The 25,393-nt window shown below is 34.4% G+C and overlaps 1 pseudogene; it reads right to left on the reverse strand.

Moving 5' to 3' along the window:
- The window catches only part of LOC132426339 (large ribosomal subunit protein bL9m-like), a 36,141-nt pseudogene extending 13,714 nt beyond the window's left edge, over nt 1-22,427 (reverse strand).
- Nucleotides 22,428-25,393: the final 2,966 nt, after the last annotated feature.

Here is a 25,393-nt window from a genome sequence, read left to right on the forward strand (position 1 = left end):
GTGAGGTAAATAATCTTTTCATAATGATTAATTTGTGATGATGTTCTGTTATTTTCAACCAAATAAATCCTGATTAATACAGAGATACTTAATAACTTTCCTTCAAATGAATATTGAATATACTAAATAAATCCATTTTTTAAATTACCTCTGGGAAATTGTTACTTCTACTGTATTGAAGTTGAGTATTCAAGAAATATTATATGATGGAGATAATGGAAGATGATTCCATGTTCCAATTCAATCCTTGACTTGGAAAAAAAAAGACTATCTAATGTCCTTCATAATAGGTCATTACCTGTGCCTTTTCATAATAGGTCATTACCTGTGCCTTTTCTTTTGAAAAGTGAATATAAATGCTGTCATTTAATTCAATATTTGATTTATAGCACTCTTCAAATGTATTTTATGTAAGTTTTTTAAATTTTGGAGTAATTAATGACAGTAGTGAAGAATGAATTCTATTTGAGGGTCTATAGGTTACTGCTGAGTATGTAAAAATATTTAATAGTTTGTTAAGATTTGGTCCCAAAGCTGACAATTAGTTCATTTCTTTTAAAAAATTGATTGTGCTGATAATGAGGACTTATCTTAAGTTGGGCAACTTTAGGTCAGTACTGAAAATGAAATTTTATGTGTCCTATTCCTGAGTGCTAAAAGAGAGTAGAAGCTCTTCTAAAATAAGCTTCTACATAATGAGACATTCATGGGTGCCATTTAGCATATTACCGTTACAGTGAGCTTCATTACATGTGGTAGTAACTTGCATAAGTAAATGTGCCTTCTGAAGTAACTATTTTTACTAGGCAGTGATCTGAGTTTCCGAATGACCAGACTACTTTATGAAACTAATTTACTAGCATATCTTAGGTTTTCTAATATAACATGGTGTTAAGATAATTTCATTTTGATAATCTTCTATTTACTTAGAAAGTACTTCAGTGGGAAAATAAATTTTCCGATACTGCTTCACTAATACTGCAGGAAAAATGTGCTTCCTTTATTGTATAACATTTTATGTAATCAACATTTTTATGTATTATACAACAGGGGGAAAATCTTATCTCTTAATATTAATACTTTGATTATTATTACTATCAATCCAAATTATACTGATTGACACAAATTGTTCATAATTGCTATATACCAACAAAATGCTTTATGCTTTGTTTTACCTTACACGAAGTTAGAGATTTTTAAAGATCTTTCATTTGCAAACTGTCTGATTTTAATTTTCTTTAAGTCTGTACCTCCTTTTTGGATGTGACTGATATTTTCTTACTTATTTATAGGAAATGTTCTCCATTTCTATAGTTTTGTCATTTCAAGAGTGTGATGCAAACAGATTCATATAGTATGTAGCCTTTGGGGCCTGGCTTTTTTTCACCCAGAATCATTCTCTGGAGATGTATCAATAGTTGTATGTATCAATAGTTCCTTTTTTGATTATTTCTGAGTGCTGTTCTATGGTATGGAAGTACCACAGTTTGTTTAGCTATTCACCCATTAGAGAGCATCTGGGTTGTCTGTTTTCAGACAATGTGAATACAGTTGCTATAAACATTCATGTACAGGTTTTTATGTGAGCACAAATTTTTATTTTTTTCTAGGCTAAAATTCCCAAGAGTATAATTTCTGGGCTGTATGGTAGTTGTATTTTAAGTTTTTTTAAGAAACTGGCAAACTCTTTTTCAGAATGTCTATGTCATTTTATATTCCAAGCAGCAAAGTATGATTGACACAGTTTCATTGTATCCATGCTGGCAGTCGTTATTATCATATATTAAAAATTTTAGCCATTCTAATAGATGTGTAGTGATACATCCTTGTGGTTGTAATTTCCATTTTCTTAACACCTAATGAAAGCGAATATTTTTTTCATGCACTTTTTGGCATCCGTATATCCTCTTCAGTGAAATTTCTCCTCATGTCTTCTGCCCATTTTCTAATTGACTTTTTTTTGTTTGCTTTTACTGTTGAGTTTTGAGAGTCCTTTCTACGGTCTAGATACAAGTCTTTTGTCAAATATGTGGTTTGCAAATATTTTCTCCCAATCTTTAACTCACTTTTTTTCCTAGTTTTCTTGAGGTCAAATTTTGCAATTTTTGCTGTTATGGCTAGTGCTTTTTGTGTTAAGTTAAAGAACTCTTTGTTAATAGCCCTAAATCCTGAACATATATACAACATACTATATTAATATATATGTGTATATGTATATATACACATGTATATATGTATATATAAATACTATTTTTATATATATATATATATATATAGATATACATATATATGTTCTTGGTTATTAGCTAATTCTATTTTTGGCCAAGAGAGCCAAAGCATATCTGGATTGCTTTATTTTCACAAGAAATTGCAAATTTCTTACGTGTGTGTATCAGAAGTTGGTGAAACAGGTCTAGCTGAAAGGGTTACCACTGGCACTGAAAGTAGGGGCAGAAGAACAGCACAATAAACAGAGACGAGTTTGTGATTGGCCTTAGGGCCATAATGATGCTGAAGCAGTACAAGTACTATGAGGATGGCTACAATAAACCCACACCAACCTGTGTGAGTCAGTTGACTGTAGGAAAAAGGAGAGAGATAGATCCTTCCATTCCCAACGAAATGTGGAATATTTAGATTTGTTTAATTAAATATAATACCTGCCCCTTCCTGAGCAGCACACATAATTTATCCTAGTAGAAGAGATAGGTGTACAAAATATAAGTAACATTTTAGAAACATAAACAATGATAAAACTGGCAAGGTGGTACTGTAAAAATATTGACAAAGGTGATGGTGACGTGGATTGCAGGAAAGAACTTCAAGCATGCCTGAAGCTTATTTCTTCTCCTCCAGTTAAATTGCCTTCATTTCCAAGTGAGTGAAGGTAAACACTCATAGAATGTGCTGGAGTTTAAGGGCTTAGGAAGGTTATCTAGATGGAATGTACTGATCTGTTCTCTGCTCTGTCTGAATAGCTTCTTTTGTACAGAAAGTTTTTAAAAAGTCTTTATATTAAGGTAACTTCTTTCATTGTTTTTGTTGGTTTTCTACAATCAAGTGCTGTCATTCCTATGACAAAATTGCTATCATGAAAATAATACAGAATGACATTCTGAATAGTGACTGGATGGCAAAAGGGGATAGTACTTTAGATTGGAGTGTAAAAGAAAAGCTTCTTATAGGGGGTGTCATTGGAGCTAAAACCCAGTTTAATTCATTCAGTACACAAAAAATGGAGTGGAAAATTCCAAGGAGATTAAAGCATAAGGAGAAAGAATCTAGAGTGGACAGAGAAGAAAGAAGGTCAGTATGGGTGAAGTGTAATGTAGAAAAGGGGGGAAGTAGGAGAGGAGGGAAGAATGGGACCAGATCATGAAGCAAATTTTAAACCACAATAAGAATTTTGGGTTTTAATTTGCAAGCAATGGTAAGGCTTTGGGTATTATTTGGTGGAATGATATCACTCAGGTGGCTGGGTAGAAAGAGTATTGTAGGGGCATTGTAGTAGGAATTGGAAAGGACTCTCTCAAAACTGTGCTATATCTGCTGTCTATGTGCCAGGGTTGGAAAGCTAAGTTTATTTTTTACAGACTCTTTTTTAAGTAAGGTTCTGGATATAAAGAAGGTTCTGTCAATTAAACACTTTATGTGGAAGGAGGCAGTGTTGTGGACACCAACTCCTATGGTTACTGGATTTGGTAGATCCAACAAAGTTGTGGGATTTTTGAAAAGAGCTCTAATCCTGAGGTCCTCTGGGTTTAAAGAAAAATAGCAGGAGAGAAAACTTCTTGATCTGACACCAAATCCCTGAATCCAAGCTTCAATTCCTGTTCCCCAGTTTGCTGGTGTCAGAGATTTCCACAAGGCAGTAATAATTTAAGACCTTGAAAAGCATAGCTACACTCATGACCTCAACGATAGTAGCTCCAATCACGGGAAGGTTTTGTACCATTTTGTGAGTGTATATGAGAGGCATAACCTGCCCCTTCTGCCCTTCCAATAATAATATGTAACCAAACAGTTCATCATATTCAATTCCTTCCTCCTTAAAATGATTACAGTAGTTTTGTTTTCTGAACTTACTCTTACCGGATTTGGGGGACAAGAGTAGAATCAGTGACACCAGCATTAGGATTCTGTTATAGGAATCTAGGCTTGTGAGCATGGCTGGATCACGATATTATTAGTGGAAATATTGACAGATGATCATATATGGGATGTATTTAGAAGGCAGGGGTTTATCATTGTGGCCAGGGTGGGAGATGCTCTGTTTATGGACCTGCAATTGGTCATTTCCACTACAATAGCTCTTACTCTACAGGTCAAGGAACCAATGAGAATGTTTGGTCAACTGCTAAGAATACACATTCTCATTATATATTAAGGAACTAAAAAATGACCAATGCGTGTGTATAATCATCAAGAACTGTGAAGAGTCTGATTTTGCCCTATTTTCAAGCTAAGATGTTAGCCTGCCACAGTTTCAGGGTTGCTGACAGAGTCTTGGGTCAGAGACAGAAGACAGTTGATTACTAACAGCAATAGCTGTTTGTATGAGTTCCTCAGGCCCTAATTCCTACAGGTTAATGTGAAGAGGGCCATCCAAAAACTGAGTTGCATTATAGCGGAAGGAATCCTGAACTTAGGGTACATGAATCATTTACAATAGGCAGTAAGCATGCCTTCCCTTTGCTCCAGAGGGATCCAGTTTTTATTATATTGGGCAGCAAACATGCCTGTCATTTGCTCCAGAGGGAGACATCATCTTTATCTTCTAGGGTTTCACTCAAAAAAGAAATACGAACTCTATCTTCCAAAGTTGTTCACTATATAATATCTTTGAAAAGATGATTAAGGACACTGGGCAGACAGTGCCAGCACCTCATTCACAGGAGGGACAGAAATGTGAGAAATCCATGGTCTGATTTATCTTCTACCCAGAGGACTTCTATTAACATTTCTTGAAGAAGTTATGGTGGTCTTTGCCGATATATTCTTTCAGCCTTTGAATGTTTGATAAATACTTTTTGCCCTTTTGTCTTTTAAACTTACAACTCCCTATCTTCTAGCATGCCTTATTTCTGACAAAAAATATACTATCATTCTTATAGTTTTCTTTGAGAGAAATGTAGCTTTTTTTCCCTTTGGTTGATTTGAAGATTTGCTCTTTATAACCGTTTTTAAGCAGTTTGATTTTGATGTGCCTTGGTGTAGGTTCCTTTGTGTTTCATTTTGGGAGTGTCCTGAGTTCCTTGGATCTGTAGCTTTCTAGTTTTAGTCTAATTTGGAAAATTTTGGCCATCATTTCTTCAAACATTTTTCTCTCCCACCTCTTTCTCCTCCCCACTGGGGAATGCCGTTATATGGATATTAGGTCACTTGAAGATATCCTGGCCCTTACTGATTATCTGTTCATTTGTTTCTTTGTTTTTCCTTTGTTTTTCATTTTTGGTAATTTCTGTTTCTATGTCTTCAAGAGGCTGGTAAGAATAGGAACTGTTCTCAGCCCTATGTAATACACAGGTAATGTTTCCATTAATCTTTGACCCCACCTTGGGGATTTTCCTCAAAGGCATGTGCTAAAGGGAACTCATCTGTAGACTGAAGAGCTTCTCTCTGCAGATATAAAAGCTCCTCATTCTCTCTTCTCTGATATTCTTTCTTCCTGTGGACTTTAGCCTCCTTGGTCTGTCTGGATTCCCAGCTTCATCTCCTTTTCTCAGGGAGACTACGGGGCTTCACCTGGATACCTCTCCTACCATGGCCTTCAGAATACAATTGCAAGGACAGTTGTAGAGTTTGTCTTGTTTCTCATCTCTCAGGGATTAATGTCATTCATTGCCTAATGTCTAATGTCTTGAACACTGATGTTTCATACATTTTGTCAAGTTTTTAGCCATTTCAGGTAGGAGAGTAGATCTATTTCTTGTTACTCCATCTTGGCTGGAGGACAAGTCTCCTGGGATCTTTCTGATCCCAACTTCTTTTGGTTAGGTTCCCATGAAGTGGAATGTGAGACACGGATTTGGGTAAAAGTGACTTTTTCATGAACTATGTATCTGGGGAAAAAATCGACTTTAAGGGAATAAATGTAGCAGTGAAATGTTGAACAAAGTTGTAGTCTTAGATGAGGCATAATCTTGGCCTGATCCACAGGATTAGGGCTCTGGAGCATAAATCACATTGCAGTGTTTCCTCCTATTTACATAAGTGGGCCAGCTTTGTGTCCTTTCTGTCGATCATAATCTGTGGTCGCTGCAAAGGGAGGGGAGCCTGTCCTTCCAGTCACTGATTTTGTTATCACGACAAGAAAGATTCTTTAGAGAAGTGGGAAAGGATGGGAGGGACTGTTGACTGTTAGTAGTCAAAACTAATAGCAGGGCTTCCCTGGTGGCGCAGTGGTTGAGAGTCCGCCTGCCGATGCAGGGGACATGGGTTCGTGCCCCGGTCCGGGAAGATCCCACATGCCGTGGAGCGGCTGGGCCCGTGAGCCATGGCCGCTGAGCCTGCGCTTCCGGAGCCTGTGCTCCGCAACGGGAGAGGCCACAACAGTGAGAGGCCCGCGTACCACAAAAAAAAAAAACAAAAAAACAAAAACAAAAAACTAATAACAACAGAGAAATAAATCTGCCATCAAAGTAGAATATTTGGGGGCTTCCCTGGTGGCGCAGTGGTTAAGAATCCATGTGCCAATGCAGGGGACACAGATTCGATCCCTGGTCTGGGAAGATCCCACATGCTGCGGAGCAGCTAAGTCCGTGTGCCACAACTCCTGAGCCCATGTGCCACAACTACTGAAGCCTGCACGCTTAGAGTCTGTGCTCCACAACAAGAGAAGCCACTGCAATGAGAAGCCCACGCACGGCAACGAAGAGTAGCCCCCGCTCGCCGCAACTAGAGAAAGCCCGTGCGCAGCAACGAAGACCCAATGCAGCCAAAAATAAATAAATAAATTTAATTAATTAATAAAAAACAGAAAAACAGGGCTTCCCTGGTGGCTCAGTGGTTGAGAGTCCGCCTGCCGATTCAGGGGACACGGGTTCGTGCCCCAGTCCGGGAAGATCCCACATGCTGCGGAGCGGCTGGGCCCGTGAGCCATGGGCCCTGAGCCTGCGCGTCTAGAGCCTGTGCTCCGCAATGGGAGAGGCCACAACAGTGAGAGGCCCGCGTACCGCAAAACAAAAAAACAAAAAAACCCCAGAAAAACAAAGTAGATATTTGGACAGGAAATCATATCATCTACCATATACACAATAGTGTGTGTGTATATATATATATATATATATATATATATATATATATATAGTGATTGACAATACTAGACTTTACGGAGAATGTTTCCATTTATATAAAGCTAAACATAATCATAATGCAACCTCATCTGGATCGGAGAGCATAAGTGACTCATTTTTCTGTAAAGGGAGAAGCTAATTAACCCAACATTCACATTAGTTATTACCTCTTGTTTGTTGCTGGTGAGGGAGGACAATTCTGAAAAAATCTTCACTTTCTTAACCTCTATGGGGGAAACAAAGATATTTATTTTATCACAGTCCTTTAAACTGTCTGAATACTTTATATACACAAGTACATCCTTGCTCTCTTGGACTGCAATTCAGTGTGTGGCAGGTGACGGGAGAAACGAATGGACTCTGGCTTTTCAACAAATGTGCACTAAGATATGAGTAGAGTAGAACCCGTTTAACTTTCAATAGAGACACAAGGGTACACTCAGCAAGAATGAGGATTCAAATTTAAGGAATTAAGTAAACATCACAGGATTTCATTTAGATTGTTAAAAGGCAATAATAGCAAACACCATCGTCAAAGACTATTGCCTCAATTTCCCGCACTGAATTGGAAGTCCAAGTGCATATAATATTTTAAAAGCATAGATTTGATATGTAAAATTTCATTTAAAACAATATTGTTAGATAGCTAACATAGCTGTAGTTGTAAGTGATATTCTGAGTATACTGTTTACTTAAGTTAATCTCATAGTAATGTATCTAAGTTGGGTGTTGGAATGAATGAACTTTTACGTTTTGAATGCCCGTACAGGGAAGTGACTTTAAATAACTTTCATTTGTTTTTCTCTTATTCCTACAACTTCAATCACAACTCTGAGTTCTCTTTTCAAATCAACATGAACTTTTATATATCCAATTTAGTGAATGCTAAAGCTTTCAGCTTATTTTCAGGAAAAGTAAGAGACGTGAAATTAAAATACATTTATGAAAATCAGCCATTATTTCTTATTGATACTTTCAGACTGTTTCACATAATGTTCTAATTTAGTGTCTTTCGAAACAAAAACTTTATAAGAAATGCAATTTACATTGCAGCCTAGTGCCTATGACTACATAGAGACACATAAAGAAACATAATCAAAGCACAAGTTTCATATAGCACTTCTTGGCTTCACTACATGTGATTTATACATCTGGTATTTATTGATGCATTTTCTGTTTTATAACCTTTTATGCTTAGGGAAAACTGGTAATATATGTCAAATCCACAGTTTGAAAAACATGAATTTAATAAATGCCAGAAACCAGAATACTGTTAAGCAAGATGGGTTTTAAATTGCTTTTGCACTTTTATTATCAACTACAATTGTTCATCCAAAGGATGGACTAATTGCTGTTTCTTTGGAAGAAAAATCTTTCTTCGTAAAGCGTATCATTGCCCTTCTGAGTAGAATGACATTTGGGGCCTTAATTAATGAGTGGGTAATACATATTAGTGGGATTTAGTGAGATTCATTTTTAAACAATAAACAAAGATTCTACAAAAACTATTTCTTTTTCTCTTCAGAATATCAACAACAACAAAATAGCTTTTGGATCAATTTGCAGAATATAGAAGCAAATTCTGTGTCATTACTTTGGAATCCTATCCTTGTCTGCAAATAGGAACCCTTTTTATCCATCATAGGTACCTTATACAACCTATTATACTTTTAATGCCTTTTGATCACATTAAAATACCCAATTGTACCTCCAAGGGCAAAACTTTGCATAAATTGATATTTAACATTAAGGGTAGACTCCCAAATGAGTTAGAAAAAATAGTTTTGCAAATGTTTACATCTGTTTTATCAGTGTTAAAGTAAGTATATTATCTTTCAAAGGGTTTATGAGCCACCATATTGGCTTAAATACCACATGCTGATATAACCATACTTACTATACATAAACACACATTATAGCAAACACTTCTTTTGATTTATGACTTTTCTTTCCTTAGCACCTAGATCTCTGCCTGGTATATACTAGGTACTCAATAAATAGTTTTAATTAATTGAACACCATAATAGTCTTATATAATCATATTTTCATAAATTATGACATACATTAAATGTTATATTGACCAAGAGGAAATAGCCTTGCAAGAAAGTAAAAACTTCAAGAAAGAAGCAGTGCTATTTTAATGAGTTATTGATGAATTGCTCCAGGATAGCAGAAAAGCATTTATATACTGTAGCTAGTTTAAAGACAGGTGACCTTTTAAGAGATTAGTTAACCTTTCAGAAATTTTGGAGAGTTACTGTTTTGAAAGATAAAGGTCAGAGTAGAACTCAGAATGCAGTTGTTGTCTCCTGTGTTTGTTGCTATGCCTCTTAATTTCCAATAAATTAATTCAAAATGTAGAGTCTGTTCAGAAGTAGATCTAGTTTTAAGATGAAAGAATGGTATTGGTTCACATATTTTTCAGGTACTAGAAATGAATAATCACAATATGAAAACTCAAAATCCTAACTTATTTATGAATTTCACCTTTAATCTCATTTAATGCTAAAAAGTTACTAAGACAAAATGTGTTTGATTAAAAAAAAAAGCACGATGCTTCTGGTTATTGTTTCTCTTTAAGAAAAATTCATTTCATCTTTCATTTCACCCCAAAAATCTTTTTTTTTCTGGACTTAGTGTTCATAATTCTTTTCCTATAAGCCCCTGCAGTCTTAAACCCAATGTTTACATATTTCCTTAGATGTGTTAACACCAAAAGGAAAATAGAGCAGAGTGTTTAGAAAAAAGTAGTATAAAATAGCATTTCTGTGCCAAGCTTTCAAATACTTGAAATACTTTAGGAAATAACATAAAAATATTTTAACATTTATAGATTTTGGTCAGGTTGTGATAAGCAAAGGATCATTAACCTGACCTACATGCTCTCTTTCTTCTTTGTAGTTTCCTATGTTCATATTTTAAAATGCATACAATTTGCTTCTTGACCTATTCATTTCAAAAGAAACCACCTTCTAGTTTGGAAATGAAGAAAATGTATTTTTCTGCTAGATTTGATGATATGTACAAAGATGTCAAGCCAATTTTATATTACCTAAACGTATAACTTAGTTTCTGATGTTTTATTCATACTCAACTGTGAAACAAATATAGATCATACAGTGCCCAGACTTAAGAAAACATAAAAAAATCAAAGGGTAAACATCATATTGTAACAACAATAGTCCTATTTGAATAAGCTAGCACTATTTTGGAGATGGCAATGAACATACTGATAGAAATTTCACCTATTCAAAAATCCGTCCATATTTTTACAATAAATTGTGCTTTATATGATAATTATTATTCACCAGTTCTCATCATTTCAACATCAGTGTAGCCTTAAAAATGAACAAAACCTTGATTGGTGTTTGAATCGTCTGGATTCATTAAACAAGCACAGGGAGGAAAAGAGAAGAAAATTGAACTTGGGTGAAGGATATTTTTAATAAATAAGAGGTTTCTTTCAGTCTAATTCAGGATTGACTTTATTATTGTGCTATGCGAAAGTCTCTTTGAGTGGTGGGATAGTATTAAAAACACGGGTATAATCCTATTGGTACACAATGCTGTGAGAAGGCCATATTGAGGGCAACTGCCAAATACATCTCTCGTGTTAAAAAGTCAGGAGGTAGCTCCTGGTTTAGTAACCAGATTCTTTCATCTAACAATTGTGATATTTCTGAGTGTGAGTACTTTGTGCTTCTGGGCCAAGATGACTGCTGTATTGTCTGAAATTACATCACATTCTAGGAAGCTGAATAGAGGGATGGACGAAGACAAAGTGGCAAGTTGGTCCACCATATGTCTCTAACCCTCAGTATACTATTAATGTGCAATGTACTCAATTTTAGTTTTTGTTTCTATTTTTGAACATGTCTAATTATTTTTCATGTTTAATATGTTATGATTTTCTCAGGAGTCTTCTGAAGACCAGAGGAAAATATCTTATAATTTTCTTTTCTTTTTAGTATTAAAATAAAATTCATTGTATCTTACAATTACTTGTATGGGTTGATTGGATCCTCTTATAAATCTCAAATACATTATGGGTTCTTAAATTATTTTTTGATGTCTTGAAACCTTTGGCTGTTATCATCTTAGAAATTATTTCATCACTCATCAGTTATTCTAAACCATGCTAAAAAAATACTCATATGAAGAGATGCTAATGTCACCAGGTTATTCAGTTGCTCCAGATATTGCATTATTATTTCAAGACAGTGCAAAGGAAACTAATTGATAGTCTGCTTTTAGCTTTCATCGAGCACAACTGAGAATTTGGAGTTTCTCATTTTCCACCCATAATGTCAAAGAGAAGAAAACTGGTGAGGTTAGATGTTTTGTAACTATTAGAATATAAATACAAGAAGACATATAATTGTCTAGAACTACACTGTCCAATATGGTAGCCACTAATAGCCACATGTAGCTTGTGAGCCCCTGAAGTGTGCTCAAATTAGAACGTTTATTAAGTATAAACTACACACCATGTTTTGAAAACTTTGTATGAGAAAACAGAAAGCAAAATATCTCATACTTTATATTTATTTCATGTTGGAATGATAATGTTAATATTTTGGATGTATTAAAAATATATTATTAAAAATAGCTTTGGGAGGAGGGATAAATTGGAAAATTGGGATTGACATATACACACTACTGTGTATAAAATAGATAACTAATAAGCACAGGGAACTCTATTCAATACTCTGTAATGACCTGTATGGGAAAAGAGTGGCTATATGTATATGTATAACTGATTCACTTTGCTGTACAGCAGAAACTAACACAACATTGGAAACCAACTATACTCCAATAAAACTTAATTAAAAAATTAGTTGCACCCATTTCTTTTTACATTTTCAATGTGACTCTAAGAAATTTTAAAATCACACATTTGGCTCACATGATTTTATTAGACAGCACTGTCCTAGACACTAACAATGACAGTGAAATTGACCCTATAAATGCAGTCCCAGACTATGAGTTTTCAGACTACAATGTCCTAGTTAAATTTCCTCAAACTCAAGAATCAATTTGTAAAATATGTATTTCTTAGTAAATAAAATATATATGATATCCTCATCCAGGTAGTCATTCAGCAGAAAGGACTTCATCATACATTTCTAAAAGAATTGGACCATCCTCTTGCTGCGAGGAATAATAACAGTGTCCTTTAAGCCTTTATGACATTTGTGCTTCAAAATATACCTGATACAAAGAGGTTTACTATACTTATTTTTTTTAAGTTTTAAAAAATTTATTTTATTCAAGTATAGTTAATTTATAGTGTTGTGTATTATATTTATTTTTTTATTAAAATTTCTAATAAAATTTTTTTTTACTATCTCTTCATTATTAATCTACATTGATGATAAAATGATTTTTTAAAAATTCAAAAGGACCTTTGGAGTCAGGTGGTAACTGGTGATGTGTTTCCTGGTATACTGAGGGTTAGGGGTTTTCACTGAGGGTAAAGGATTTTTTTCCAGAAGATGTCACTCAAAAATTCACATATTTCACTGTCCAGAACTTAATCATATCTCCTGGTAAGGTGGTTACCAGGAATTACAGTATTCATTTTGAATGACTATGTGCTTAGCTAAAATACTTATAGGTTTTTATTTCTGAAGAAGTAGGAGAGAGTAGATATTGGGGTAGAATACACCAGTCTCTGCCAAAGACTCTATTCACATTTTTTCCTCCAATTGTGGCTTAGAAAATTTGACAAAAATGCTTAAATACTTATAGGCATGATTTAAACTGCATCAAGATCCAAAATTTGATACTCTTTACTTAAATGGGAAGGAAAAAATTACTTATTATTTGTTATTTTCTAAACCTTCTCTCAAGGGATTCTTGAGAGAATCCCTTCATTGTTGGAGTGAAGGGATTCTTAAACTTTCTGGTTAAGGTATCCTGATCTGTTATTATTTGAAGCAGTTTTTCTCTATCTTAAGCAGTCTCTTTATAGCCACCTCCTTCTCCCTATTCCAGAAGGCATTTGAGTGTGAAAGTTTCTGCAACCCCTGGATGGAGGAGAAGACTCCGTAACATAATATAGAACTTTTTTCTTTGACCTTTAGTTGGACTCAGCTGCAAGATTGTTGGCTTGAGTGGTCTCCAAATTGCTTGTACTTGTATCTGTCAAGATGACCACTGATGAAATTTTCCATTCTCTTGTTGGGTGAGTGCCCAGTGCTTTTCCCTGCCAAACCCAGTTTTAATCACACAGATTTGGCAGACTCTTCTTGAGTTTCAGCCAGGTCCTCCACCTGGGACCTGTGTTAGGATGTCCATTGATTATCACCCTTTAGGGTAAGGACGTCTCTTCCTTTCATGACACACCTATGGATCTCAACTCAGCCTTGAGGTATGCTGGAAATTTGTGGTTCATTTTCCTGATGAATAGAACTTGTAAAAACTTCTGGAGTACTACTCTTGTTCTCTCTTAGCCTGCCATGTCATGCCATCATTTTTAGTTTGTTTTAGACCTTCTGGCTTAATTTGGGAATGCTTGCTTAGTGGACAACCCATACAAAATTCCAGAAGTTAATAAGGGTACAGTCTCTTAGCTTTCTATTCCAAATTATGTAACATCTCACTTTCTAGGATTTTGTCATGGAGGATAGGAACAGGAACATATTTGCCTGATAATATGATTTCCCTACAACTATCCCCCCATTCTCTTTCTGTCCTTCTAGGGACAGGCATGCTCTATTTTACTTTTCCTTTACATCTGGTGGAGACCAGCTCTGTGTCATCATAGCCTTCTCCTTCCCCAAGTTGAATTCATCTCTCACATTCCTTGCAATTAAAAAAAAATCACTGAGCAGGTAGGCGGTAAAACCTTAGCTAGAAAACGAAAATGATTACTTGAGAATATTTTAATCCCACTATGACATTACCTATAATTAATTAAATAAGATCACAAGCAACTAAGAGAAAGTAAGTTTTTTGTTTTTGACAATCTATAGCCAAGGCAATTGTTAGATGTTCTTTGGTATACAAAAAGTTGAAGACAGTACCTAACCTCAAGTCTCAAGTACATGGCCAAACAGTCATAGAAAGGATAAATATAAAACTCTTAGATGGCACCTAGAGTGTCAAGTGAGTTGATAGGAGCTGAAAAGTACAGCCAATGATTTCTGACTGACACAGATCAGGCAGCACAAAGATGTTGATTGATATTCAACGGGGGCCATAAATAAGTGCCCATTTAGTTAAAGATAGAGTAGAATTGGGGGTTATTTGGATTAGATTGTGTTGCAGTTGATAACCAGTATTCATTCTATTAAAGATTACATTGGATACTTAGCTTTCATCAGGAATGTGTAAGAAAATGGTATGTAAGTTATATCATTTGGTCCTGAAGGTTTTTGAGGATGAGTGCCATTTTGCAATGATGTGGAAGAACACTGATATGGCAGGGATCTGAAGGAAAGACTGAAGTAAGGAGAGACCTGGGGAAGACTACTGGGAATATCTAAGCATCAGGTAATAAAACTGGAATTAGTACAGTGGACAATAGCAATGTATTTGAGAAGTATTTGAATGCTGTAGTAGATGACGATAAGTGGTGCTGGGAAAACTGGACAGTTACATGTAAAAGAATGAAATTAGAACACTACCTAACACCATACACAAAAATAAACTCCAAATGGATTAAAGACCTAAATGTAAGATCAGACACTATAAAACTCTTAGAGGAAAACATAGGAAAAACACTCTTTGACATAAACCGCAGCAAGATCTTTTTTGACCCACCTCCTAGAATAATGGAAATAAAAACAAAAATAAACAAATGCAACTTAATTAAACTTCAAAGCTTTTGCCCAGCAAAGGAAACCATAAACAGGACAAAAAGACAACCCTCAGAATGGGAGAAAATATTTGCAAATGAAACAACTGACAAAGGATTAATCTCCAAAATATACAAACACCTCATGGAGCTCAATATCCAAAAAAGTAATTCAATCAAAAAATGGGTGGAAGACCTAAATAGACATTTCACCAAGGAAGACATACAGATGGCCAAGAGGCACATGAAAAGATGCTCAACATCACTAATTATTAGAGAAATGCAGATCATATCTATAATGAGGTATCACTTCACACTGGTCAGAATGGCCATCATCAAAAAATCTAGGAACAATAAATGCTGGAAAGGGTGTGAATGCTCCTGCACTGTTGGTGGGAATGTAAACTGATACAACCACTATGGAGAGCAGTATGGAGGTTCCTTAAAAAACTAAGAATAGAACTACTATATGACCCAGCAATCCCACTACTGTGCATATACCCTGAGAAAACCATAATTCAGAAAGAGTCAATACCACAATGTTCATTGCAGCTCTATTTACAATAGCCAGGACATGGAAGCAACCTAAGTGTCCATCAACAGATGAATGGATAAAGAAGATGTGGCACATATATGCAATGGAATATTACTCAGCCATAAAAAGAAATGAAACTAAGTTATTTGTAGTGAGGTGGATGCACCTAGAGACCGTCATACAGAATGAAGTCAGAAAGAGAAAAACAAATACCATATGCTAACACATACATATGGAAGCTAAAAAATATAAAATAAATAATGGGACTGATGAACCTAGTGGCAAGGCAGGAATAAAGACGTAGACATAGAGAATGGACTTGAGGACACGGCGGGGGAGGGGGAAGCTGGGGCGAAGTGAGAGTAGCATGGACATGTATACACTACCGAATGTAAAATAGATAGCTAGTGGGAAGCAGCTGCATAGCACAGGGAGATCAGCTCGGTGCTTTGTGACCACCTAGAGGGGTGGGATAGGGAGGGTGGGAGGGAGGCTCAAGGGGGAGGAGATATGGGGATACATGTATGCATATGACTGATTCACCTTGTACAACAGAAACTAACACAGTATTGTGAAGCAATTATACTCCAATAAAGATCAATTAAAAAAAATAAAAAAGAATGATGGACAGCAGTGTTAGTCATAGCTGTGGCTGAAACTCACACACGTTTCCTGGTTATGTGACCCTGGAGAATTTCTTCAACCTGTCTTCCTTGTTTTCTTACTTCAAAAATGAGAATAAAAAGAGCTGACTAACAGATCCATTGTCATGATTAAGAAAACTTTAATGAGAAAATTTAAGCATAATATCTAGAAAATTCTAGAAGCTCAGAATGTTTTCAGTATTGATAATACTAGATAATTCAATGGAAATAAAAAAAGGAAGTGAGTCTTTGGATCTAAAATTAAGGCACCATGAGAATATTGATATCATGAATCATGAAGAGTAAGCAAACTTTTGAGATGGAAGTGGACAAAATGGCAGCCCAGCTATCCATTCCTCTACTCTGGGCTTACTCCCAGACCAGAAATGGGTTTGTGAGGCATTATGCCCTGGAAAGCCTGTTTATTTGCTTTCACTCTCCTCTAGAACAGGGATGAACATGGCCTTCTGCTCTTCGATTGTGTGTAACTCCCCTATGAATGCCAGAAAGTAAATTTGCCAAAGTATAATAGTTTGCTGTCGGGACAGTACAAAGAGAACAAGAAGGAAGTAGCTTTTATAAAAAGCTTTAAATGGATGTATGGACTAATTCTAGTTGATTTTAGATCCCTTCACAGAGAAATAGCCTTGGTTCTTCCCTTGATATATTGACATTGTTATATACCTTTAGAAAATATCCCTCAGAAAAAATGTCATCAGTCTATCTTCACCTCCTTCAGTTCCCATATAATCCAGAACAGCTTGTAAAAGCTCATCTATAGTTTTTGTGACAAAAACATCACCCTCTGAATCTGGAAAATTCTCTCAAACATGTCGTTTAGATGGCAGATTTTACCTTAGAATTCTCTGCTGTCTTGGACTTAAGTAGAGGAAAGCTTGGAAGCTAAAGTAGTCATTATTCCCACCCCCAAGCACAGTTGCTTAGCCCAGGCCTGGACATCTGACTCTAACTGGGCAAATCAACACCGTTTCCCAGGATAGTGACCTGTACACCCTTCCTGGTAGCAGTGATATGAGGAGCTAGTTTTTGATAGTCCTGGTTTGTGCCATGTTGATGAAGCTAGTCTGCATAAAAAGAAGGAACGTCTAGACAAAGGAGAATAGTAAGAGTAAAAGGGGATGGGGAAGGGGACGAGGGATGCAGGAGAGAAAGATGAACAGAATGATGGAAGAAGGGGGGGAGAGAAGGAGAGAAGAAGGAGGAGACGGTTTTGTGAAATTCCCTTTTTGCTTAAGAACATATCAAATTAGTGTTATCCCACTTGTAATTCAATAAAAAAGTTTTCACAATTACATCTCATCTTTCTGGAATTTATATTGATATTCCTACAGTGCCCATGATGACTTTTAAATGACCGTTTAGCTAACATCTTTATTGCTGAGAGATTGATATACTATTTATTTTCAAATTAAATTCACAGTTTTGTCACAAAGAATTACTAAGCTCTGATATCAAATACTGATTTAATATTTATCATGTGAATAAAAGATTATTCACCTCAAATACTGACCTGGGATCTGCATTTGAAAACAAGTTGAAATAAGGATATTGCAGGAATTTTTCTCTCTCTCCTTTTGTAAATCAGCCTTTCTGAATATTTTCTAACTAGCTTTTCCATACTTTGTGTCTTATGTTCTGAGTCTAACTTCTGAATTTCATATTAGCAAGATAATTTAACTTATGTGTTTATACAGACTATCAACACCTTATCTCTGATTTTCAAATTAAATAGTTTTCTGAAATAATCATGCAGTAAATTTGTAGCCTGCATATGAATCTCATTGAGTTAGTAAAAAATGTTAAAAGTTGTAGTGTTACTAAGAAAAAAATATCAAGTAGCTTGTTTTCTATTTTTTATTACAATTGTAATTTTGTCACCTGGGGTATTTTTTTTCTCCCAATTAGTAGCACATCATGATTTTAAGAACTAAAAATAGAAAAGAAGAAAAAGTAAAAACCTGACTATAGCTTTCACATATTGAAAAATGTCACTGGTGGTCATTCCTAGCATGTAATATTAAGGAAGATGAAAATATGTTTTTTTATTAAATGTAATACTATTGTTACTAGAAGTGAACTAATTCTTACAAATAAAGCATAGGTTGATAACTCAGCTAAGCACTTCTTATTTGATTAAAATGTTACTTTCTTATTTTCTTTTTACTTTAGTCATTCTTTTTTTCCCCCTTCCTCCTTCCCTCGCTTCCTACTGCCCTTCATCCCTCCTTAATTCCATCCAAAACTGGTTCTTGACTATAAGCAACTTGTAAAGCAAGAAGTTTGGAGTTAAATCAGAATAATTAAAGGGTTTAAGTAAGAGATTGGTAAAACAAGTTTGGCGACTGGGTGAAGGATGGATTGAGTGGTGGGTTTAACATAACTACCAAGTCTAGGGAGACCAATTTGAGGTTGTTTCTGTAAGATAGGTGAGATGGTGGCCAGAGTAAGACAGCAACAACAGACACTGAGAAAATTAAATAACATTGGGAGAAATTTGGGAGGTAAAATTGATAGAAATTAATAACTGTGTTAGGAGTTAAGAGCATGGAGACAACGATCCCAGAGTTTATACCTTAATGAACAGTGAATTTTGCTGTCATAAGGAACATAAGTTTTGAAGGTAGAGTGACCCATAAATGTACATGGGAACATGACAATAGATGTTTAATAAGATTTAGACAGAAGATAAATATTTTATAGACCGTGGAAATAATTGAACACCCTATGTATGTTTGGAGAAGACAGTATACAGAATACTGAGGACCAAGGGCAAGACAGGATAGGAGGGGTCAGCTGTGCTCCCAGTAAAGATTTTATCACATATTTTGTTTCTCTCTATATATGACAAGTTTATGTTGGCTTGATTCTAGAGTTAAGCTCAAAGTTTAGTGCATATTATTAATCTGTGTCAAGTAAACAAGTGGGATACAAAACCATATTAGGACATTAGTGGAAAAACAGAGCTATAGTGCTAGGCACTTAAGTTGAAGTCATATCACTGAACAAGTGACACAGCCACTGCAGCTCTTGTCCTAGAACCGAATAATACTAGTGTATAGAGCTGAAAAAATGTGATCAGATATTATGAGTTGAAAGAGGCCACACAGAGGAATCAATCAACTTTTCTATCTACTCCCAGAATCCCTACAGAATTCTGACAAATAGCTAGCCAGTTTGTATTTTATTTCTAGAAAACAAGATCTACTATAGAAAAGACTTCCTTCTGATTATAAACTAGAAACCCCATCTGAAAACAAAGTGAATGCAATTTGCTGAAACTTGTTTTTGATAAGCTCATGTTGACTACTGAATCAACTATGGAAGGACTAAAATTACTATGAAACAGGGAAGAGAGAGAATATATTATAAATTCCCAACACTTAAAATGGACTTTTCTTGAGAATGCAAACATGGTTCCAGTATAGTTTTCAAGATACATAATGCAATGCTGAATTTCATATTTACTTTTAGCCTAGTCTATGTAAAATACTGAACATAATTATGTTATATTTAATATAAAATATTGACTATTTGATCTTTATATAACGCCACATAATAATTTAGAAGCCCATCATATGCCTAAATCTGTGTTAATATATGCACATTTAAATGTATTTACAAATCAGAAACTTTCAATAAACTATTTTGACATGTAAAGAAATTTAATATAAAATAATATCATTGGGCAATAGTCAAGGAAATTTGCTTACTAAATTGCTAAAGAAATTCATAATAAAATATGCCTTCCTTAAAAGGAAATTTCCTTGGAAATTAGATCATTAGATTGTATCATAATGAGTCTCCATAAATATATATCTTTTAGTGTAGAGTATTTTAAAAACAAATGCTTTCAACCTGTTTCCTGCTGTTATGTTTCATATACATCCAGATCTTTGGGGCTGCGAATATATGACTGAAGTATTGAAATCCATAACTTTATATATATTTTAATATCTTGGTCATGAACATGAATGAAAGTTTACAAGTCTTGTATATTAACATTAAAGTCATAAACTGTGTGAAGAACAAAAGTAATTCTTTATCACAAACATGTATATTTTAATTTGTTCATAGTTTGCAGTTTAATTAGATATACATATAATTTATTGGTCACTATACACAAAACTATACAAGAAAAACATGTTTTAAAAATTTTCACTAGTTTTACATTGGGCTTCTTAGCTCACTGGAATCAATATTTCAGCTTCTCTTCACTTCTCATATCTAGATTATACAGACAATAGAATGCACTGGTTGGGGTGAAAAACAAAGAAATATCTGGGTTTAATTAAGGACTCTAGTGCATCATTTAAGTGATATAGTGAATGATTATGAAATTTTGCTCAGTCAGTCCTAGAAATATTCAGATATTTACCAATTTAAACCAAAATACTTTTTCCCATTTTGATAGAGAACTGTACTTAATGGCCACTGTGGTAATGACTGTGGTCATGTCCTCAACTAGATTTAAAGGTGGTATCAGCTATAATATAATAATTAATTTATGGCATATGTAGATTGATTGAGTAAGTAAAATGATTATATTTCTATGTTATGTATACTTCATATTAATTCAGTAGGAATTAGAGTAATATATCTAACAGCAGACCATCCTGCTTTTATCTTTTATATGTGTGGAATCTTGTTAATCCAATGGTTTTTACGTTTTCCAGTTTTAATATATTCAGAGTTTACAGAATTCTCACTTAACAAATATCTATTTCCTGGTCTAAGTAAATCTACCTAAATTAACCTTATGAAATATATGTTATTTTCTTATCCCCATTTTACATGTGAAGAAACTAAAGATCAGAGAGCTTAAGTATCTTGCCCAACGCCACAGACCTGTAAAATGGAAGAAAAGACTCTAAGAATAGTTCTTTTAAATTCATATCTAGTACTACTTCCACAATTCTGCTGCCTTGGTAAAGTAATTTTTGTGAAAGTCGTATTAAAATTAGAATGCTAAATTATTAATTTATTATAAATAATAATATCAAATGAAAAAAAATTACTAGTTAATAAATTCTTTCTTTCCCTAGTAAAGACCCAGTTTTTCTTTTCTTTTTTTTAAATTAATTAATTAATTTATTTATTTATTTATCTTTGGCTGTGTTGGGTCTTTGTTGCTGCAGGCTTTCTTTAGTTGCAGCAAGCAGGGGCTACTCTTTGTTGCAGTGCGCAGGCTTCTCATTGTGGTTTTGTTGCGGAGCACGGGCTCTAGGTGCGCAGGCTTCAGTAGTTGTGGCTCGCGGGCTCTAGAGCACAGCCTCAGTAGTTGTGGCGCATGGGCTTAGTTGCTCCACGGCATGTGGGATCTTCCCAGACCAAGGCTCGAACCTGTGTTCCCTACATTGGCAGGCAGATTCTTAACCACTGCACCACCAGGGAAACCCCCAGTTTTTCTTTTAATGACCCTGGAGTATTAAGTTTCAAGAGCTGTTTTCATGAGACTCTCAGTAATTTAAATTTTCATTTTTGCATTATAGAGATGCAAGTCAGGCCCATGTATTGTGTACTATGGCAAATAAATTGGTATAATGTTTTAGGTGTCTTGAATTTCTCCTCAAATTATATTTTTTAAAGTAATACTTACATATTGGTCAAAAGTCATTCTTCTCTCAGCCTCTGTGAATTCTAAAACACACAGTTTAAGGGTTGAGATTGTGCACTGGGTGTGATGGTTAATTTCATGTTAACTTGACTGGGCTAAGGGATGCCCAGGTAGTGGGTAAAACATTATTTCTGAAAAAAAAAAAAAAAAAGAGAAATCAATATGTAGAATACTACCCAGACAATGAAAAAAAAGAAAAAAAGAAAAACATTATTTCTGGGTATGTCTGTAAAGGTGTTTCCAGAAGAGATTAGCATTTAAGTTGGTAGCCTGAGTAAACAATAACACCCTTACCAATGCAGGTTAACATCATCCAGTTTTTCTAGGGCCTGAAGAGAACAAAAAGATGGAATAAGGGCTGATTTTCTCTCTGGTTGAACTGGGCATCCATCTTGTCCTGACCTTGAACATTGGCACTCCTGATTCTCAGGCCTTCTGACTCGGGCTGAATTACAACACTGGCTTTCCTGGTTCTACAGTTTGCAGGTGGTAAATCATGGAAGGTCTCAGCCTCCATAATTGCATGAGTCAATTTCTATAATAAATTCCTCGCTGTCTCTCTGTATATACGTATCTCCTTTTTGTTCTGTGGAGAACCCTGGCTAATATACCAACTCCTACAATTGTGTTTTGCTGTGATTTAAAACTTTTTCATTGTTCCTAGAATTATTTATTGATGTTTATTAACATTTGATGGGGTTGTTAATCTCTAGTGAATTAGATTTTTAAAAAATACCACCTTCACCCATTTCTCCCACCTCCTCTTCTTTTTTGTTTTTTTTTGGATCTAAGACACTTAAAATCTTTCAATTGGATAAAAGATCTATTAGAAGCTTTTTAATAAAAAAAAAAGAAAGTCCAAAAAGCTTTTAAAAATATTTCATATCCCCCTTGTGGAAAATACAAACTTTTATCATAATATTCATTAAAATAAAGCTCAAGAAAATTGAGATTCTCTTATTTTCTCTAATTGTGAAATATTTTATACATTTTAATAGTTCGTAGTTAAATGTTGCAGAGCAAAAATGCTTCAAATGAAATGTTTTTAAATAGTTTTTTATTTCAGATGTTTTAAATATTTTGTATAGTTTCATTATTGGAATTAGTGACTTTTTAAATTATGAAATTCATCTGGAAATTTTATGGAAATTGCTATTATATATATATAAATATATATATATATATAACCTTGACATAATTCTTTGAATATCCCAAATTTATATTATAAGAAATTATGTAAAATATCTAATTTATCAGAAGTTAAATTCATTACCTTTTTAAAATTCCATCTTGTACTCACTAAAATTTATTCTAAACCACATGCATAGGTCAAACACATTCCCTAGAAATCCAGATAAGGAAAAGATTAAGCAAGTAACAGTTAAAAGCCTAATTAGTGTATTTCACCTTCATCATCAAACCTAAGGAGAGAAGTGATCAAAACCTTTTAATGGTCAGAAATGAGTGAGTTTGTAGGCATTATCTTTCATTTAAAATAACTGTTTTCTACATTATTTCTGAAGGTCAGTTTTTGGCCTCATTTGGAAGAGGTTCAAAAATTTTAGATTTGAAAGAAAATTATAGAATGATATTTTAAAAACCTTATTTCACAATACATTTTTCCTAATTGAAGTATATTAAAGTGGTAGAAACTAATTCCACAAAATTATTAAAAATAAGTAATCTAAATTTAATTGCAAAATTAGTCATGATTACATTTATATAGTATTAATTATTTTATTTTTTATGTTAACACATTGTTTTTAACATTTTTTAAAGTAGAATAATTTAAATTATATTTTCACATGGGAAAATAAAAGCATATACTTGAAACCTGTAAAGACTCAAATTAAAATGAAAGAAATTATGAACAAATTCAAACATATTGATTTTTTTTATGGGTTAGAAAGCCCTAGAGCAATTTATTTTATTTATTTATTTATTTTTACATCTTTATTGGAGTATAATTGCTTTACAATGTTGTGTTTGTTTCTGCTGTATACTAAAGTGAATGTATACATATATCCCTATATCCCCTCCCTCTTGAGCCTCCCTCCCACCCTCCTTATCCCACCCCTCTAGGTGGTCACAAAGCACCGAGCTGATCTCCCTGTACTATGCAGCTGCTTCCCACTAGCTATTTTACATTTGGTAGTGTATATATGTCCATGCCACACTCTCACTTCATCCCAGCTTCCCCTTCCCCCTCCCCATGTCCTCAAGTCCATTCTCTACATCTGCATCTTTATTCCTGTCCTACAACTAGGTTCATCAGAACCATTTTTTTTAGATTCCATGTACATGTGTTAGCATACGGTATTTGTTTTTCTCTTTCTGACTTACTTTGCTCTGTATGACAGACTCTAAGTGCATCCACATCACTACAAATAACTCAATTTCGTCTCTTTTTATGGCTGATTAATATTCCATTGTATATGTGTGCCACATCTTCTCTATCCATTTATCTGTCGATGGACATTTAGGTTGCTTCCATGTCCTGGCTATTGTAAACAGTACTGCAATGAACATTGTGGTACATGACTCTTTTTGAATTATGGTTTTCTCTGGGTATATGCCCAGTAGTGGGATTGCTGGATCATATGGTAATTCTATTTTTAGTTTTTTAAGGAACCTCCATACTGTTCTCCATAGTGGCAATATCAATTTACATTCCCAGAAACATAGTGATATTTGAAAGACTAGATGATTTAAAATCAAAGAATCTTTTATATTAATCACTAACAGTTTCTGATTATTGGTAAAAGGCATTTTCATTTATGTAAATTAATTCATATAATTATCATAGTATTAATACTTCCCACATTTATAAAAGAGAAAATTAAGGCAAAATATAGTTATGGTCCAAGATAACTGTCATAGCCAGGATTTAAACATATGCTCTTTGTGCTGGTGTAAAAGTTTAAATCACTATGTTATGAGGTGGCTACCTCATATTTAACTTGATTGCCTAGAAAAGAGAAACACTATACCAGTTACAAAGAGTGAATTGATTCATAAGATTTACTTGCAATTTGTGACTGGCTAAACAAGTCTATTTCACTGGAGAGACAGATTCGAACAACTGTATGAAGTCATTACTCTTGCATTGATACATGTATATAAACACATACATATATACATTTTGTCCATTTGTTTCTATCAGGTTTCTGTTTATATGTGTGTACACAGTTGGTCCTCACTATCTGTGGGTTCCACGTCCTGGTATTCAACCAACCATGGGCCAGAAATATTCAGGAAAAAGATTCCAGAAAGTTCCCAAAAGTGAAATTAATTCGCCATGCACCAGCAACTGTTTACATAGAATTTACATTGTATTTGCAACTATTTTTATAACATTTATATTGTATTAGGTATTATAAGTAACCAAGAGATGATTTAAAGTATATGGGAGAATATGTGTAGATTATATGCAAATACTATGCCATTTTATATAAGGGACTTAAGCATCTGTGGATTTTGGTA

Source organism: Delphinus delphis, chromosome 5 (assembly GCF_949987515.2).
Source record: "Delphinus delphis chromosome 5, mDelDel1.2, whole genome shotgun sequence".
In the NCBI taxonomy this organism is placed as follows: Eukaryota; Metazoa; Chordata; class Mammalia; order Artiodactyla; family Delphinidae; genus Delphinus; species Delphinus delphis.